Here is a 4,575-nt window from a genome sequence, read left to right as displayed (position 1 = left end):
TTCTAAGATACTGTCATACACACTTCAAAAGTATGAAATATTATGCAGCTCAGACCTTACAGACAGACATATAGAACTAGTTTAATATCTTTGCCGTTATTTTTGTCGATTGCAGTCGTTCTCGCGAATATTTTAAGCAATCACTTAAAATAATTTAATTAATTTTTATGATAAATAAATTAGTTTAGAACATGACATAGTTTTATGTGGAATAAGGTACATATCAGCTATAAGCACTAAGTCATGAAAAACGGTTTAAAGTGTCATTGCATATTAATAAGCACGGAAATGATTGCTCCACCCATTGACACACATATTTTCACTGTATCTAGCAAACAGATAATTAATCAATGTGTAGGTAAACCAGTTAAAGTTCCCGCAGTTGTGCTAGAAAGAATTTAGAATTAAAATTTAATAATTTTAAACTAATTATTTATGTAATCAGGAGGCAGGAAAAACTATGAATTTTACACAAAATATCTTAAGAAAAATAAAAGAAAAATAGTTGTAACAATAATAAAGTTAAAATTATTTATAGTATAATAATATAATAAAATACGAAATAAAGGAAGATAGTTCCTTTTTTTCAATCAAATGCGCTTAAGATATTTAGTGACCATCCTAGAATAACATTTCAGATGTCTGTAATCTAAGACGTTGTTGCAATTTTATTGCTATTCCTGAAGTTCAACACTATGATAGTGTATATTATTTATTTTATGAATGAACTGTACTTGAATTTCATAATTTAACTTGGAACTATTAAACTATATATATCTTATTGAATTAAAAAATTTTATTACAAATAATTTGATCACTTTTTGATTTGTTATTGAGTACAATTTATTATTATTACACAAAGCGGAACACTTCAGTGTAAACACCGAAGACAAGGAATTAACTAATCAGCGATGTCCGCCTTGTCATGGAATGTGCAATTATAGTGAGAAACATATTAATTTTTTTCACATTTTGATTCATTATAATTAATAATATATTAGATCGTATCTATTGCACTAAAATCTTAACTAACTCAGTAGTAAACTCATTAAAAAACATCGAATGGCTATAGGTATTGGACTTACGCAACTTTGAGATTAATAATTACTCAACTTTCTATTAAACTTAATAAATATTTTCCTTATATTTTATTTTTTAAGCCTATTAAATATGCACATTTTATGAATGTAAAATATAACTCTGAAAATAAAATTAATAACAGAGCAAATGTCTTGCAGAACGAGTTCCCCAGACATTTCAAAGATCATTTAAAGGCGTTTGGTAGTGTAACTACGGTTTTGTGCTGTTATCAGGCCGCTTTATGCTAATTAAAATGTGGCTTTTAAGTTAAGTTAAGAAATGCATTTTTTGTCGTGCTTATTAAAAACGTTGAAAACGTGTTTTGAGTAAACATATACTGCTATTTAAATATAGAAATAAATTTTAATAGGTTTGAAAAAGGTCTAACAGTCGAGTCGTAAAATAAATTTTGGCAATTAGAAATTCCACTGTTGTACTCTGTTAGTCAACTTGATAGCAAACAGGTCAAGGTTAAATAAAATTTAATTCGTTCCATGGTCTATAATCGTAAGTCATACGCCTGATTTGTATCTCGATCTTCAAAATTAAAGCCATAATTGGCTGTAAAGTTTTAATAGTGGCGAATGGAGCATAAGGAATCATATTTAATAGTCTCTAATCTGGTAATAGTTGAAATATTTTCATGCTGTTGTGAAACTGCAAATCTGTAGAAGCAGAAAATTCAACCAACTAGAATACTTAAAAACAAACTAATCTAAAAAGCTAAAAAAATCCCTGTTAAAACTATTACAAAATTGGAAAAAAATAAATAAATATCCAGTCTTAAGTATCTGAAGTATAAAGCGTGCAACGCAGCAGGTTACGTATACAAGACAATCTCATTTCAATGAGTCAGTGAATATAACAGTTCGGACCATTGAAACCGTTTAATGGTGATAAAATTGAGAAAAATATAACTTTTTAAAAAGGGAAATACAATGCAAAAAGCCTATTTGCAGCTGCACCAAAAAAGGTATTGGCTTAATCCGATATGGTAATATCAATAACAAAAAAACATAAAACAAAACAATGATACAACTACAAAACGCTTTATGAAAGAGAATACAACGAAAAGATAAGGCATGTAATTGGTCTTACAAACTGAATACTACATTATGCATTACTTTTTATTTTGCATTATTATATACATTATTATTTAACGTATTGATGTATGATCTTTAGTTAACTGAGTTAGTATGCTAAGTTCAGTTATCCATCAATAAGTATATGGTGAAGTAATTTTCGTATTGGACTTTCGGATTGCATTTGCATAAATAATATCTCTTAGAAGAAGCTAATAGCGTTCATTTCAATGTTAATTCTTATATAATTGACTGGAATAAATATGTTAGCATAATGAGATAATTTAACTCTAATTTTTTTTATTTTATGTATATAACAGTCTCTATTCTAACAATTTGTTGAATTTGGTTATATGCAATACATCAATATATCTAGAACACATCTTTTTATTGGATATAAATGATGTGGTCAGTTGCCCAGTTTCTAATTTTATAGGATGACAGCTTTGTCAGTTTGGTAAAAAAAGGGACGACTTCCTCCTCATTTGCAAAGCTATAACTTCGACAAAAGTCATTGTAGGATAGACTCAGTTCCATAGCATACCTTCCTAGTATGTAGTGACCCGTCAATACCAATACCGTAGTAAACAATTATTATAGTTTATATATGTTAACTAATTTATGTAATATACATGTAGTTGTTACATGAACTGCATATACTCATAAAACTCTTTGTAGCGCATTAAAATGAGTTACAGCACAAACTTCAGACCTTTGTTAAAAACAACTGTGTAGCAAGAGCACGTTCTGCAAAAGTGGTTTGCCTTGTTGCTTAGGAGTTTATTCTTAGCATAGCTTTTTTCTGGGCATTGTGCACTTTGTTGTTGTTATTGTCATCACTAAGATTGTTCATATTGTTACAGTTAATAAAACGTTTTTATGGTCAAAACAACACGGCAACGGCAGCTTAACACTGCTAATCAAATAACAACAACAATAATAATAATAATAACAATAAAAATAACATAATAAGTTGCACTAGATTTTAATTTAAATAATTGTTTCTTTAAGTTTTGCTAGACTGAGACCTGAGAACTTCGATTAGTGCGTTTCAAGTGGGCTTTGAATGCATTCTAATTGTGTTTTTAAAAAGTTTTTTCTTATATTTTAAATAAACTTAAACCAAATTATGCAGTTTTTCAGTTTTTAATTTTTTAAGAAAAGAATTTTTAGGAGATTTATATAAATTATGTATAAATAAGAACTTTACTACAAAACGAAGTAAGTGATTTTCTTTGAAGTAATAGTAAATCGCATTGTTTTTTTTCTGATTTTTAAAACAAATAAATTTTTTAAGTCGAGAAGGTAATAATAATCACTGATTAGTCCATAACATAGTTCTTTCAGACATTAGCATTTCCAGGTTTTTTTTGCAACGAAACTGCTGTTTATAACGTTTACTAATCCATTATAAATTTGCGCCACTATTTATTGTATAACTAAATAAAAATAATTACTTAATGCACATTAATTTGATTTAAAAAAAACTGGCTTGAAACGTCAGTACTGACCCTGTAACATTTTTTCCAACTTCAATCGAACTAAATAAATTTATATTTTCTGATCATTTGAAGAAGCAATTTAAAAACTAATAAATTTAAATTTTGAGCCAAAAACGGAAATGAGACTTATTCGCAACAATGGCAACAAAAACGAAAACAATAAAAAAATTCCAAAACAAAAACAAAAACAAAAAATCCAATTACAAAAAGTAACCGCAAATTATGAATTAAGTAACTGCGAATCAAACCAAAAAGATGGCTTAAAAGGCATACATAAAATGGTATAAAAAAATGGCATAAAAAATGTATTATAAGTAAAAAAAGTGTAAAAGGAGAAGTTAAGAAAACGCACTATAAAACACAATTACGAATTGTAGAGTAAAAAATCAGCTAAAGAAATAACAAAACTGTATGAGCTCCAATTAAACCTAAAATTCGGGTAAATAAGAAAAAAAGGTATTTTTTTAAACCTAAATTGGTTAAAAATTGTAAACCAGAAAAGTACAAATAAAAATGAAATGAAACTAACAACACTAAATAAACCTAATAAATTATGGTAAATAGTCCATTGGATATCAATAAAAATAAATTTCAAGACAAACCGTTATGACGTAGTCATGTACTTACGAAGAGCAAAACAAAAAAAAAAAAGATGTCAAAATAAGCCATAAAAACGTACGTTAACGTTCGTAATAGCATTCCTTAAAGTTGACTGCAAATTTTTCATAAGTGATTTTATTTTTTTTTTATTTACTTATATATACTTTTATTACTTTTTTTATTTATATTTTAATTACAGGTTAACAATCGCACGATTGTAAGTACCAAAACGTAAACGTCTAAAATGCACCACAGAAAAATATGAAAAGAAATGCAAAGCGGCTTCTACGGCTACGCCAGTACGAAAATGT

This window comes from Teleopsis dalmanni, chromosome 2 (genome assembly GCF_002237135.1).
Source record: "Teleopsis dalmanni isolate 2A chromosome 2, ASM223713v2, whole genome shotgun sequence".
In the NCBI taxonomy this organism is placed as follows: Eukaryota; Metazoa; Arthropoda; class Insecta; order Diptera; family Diopsidae; genus Teleopsis; species Teleopsis dalmanni.
Note: the sequence above shows the minus strand (reverse complement) of the source record.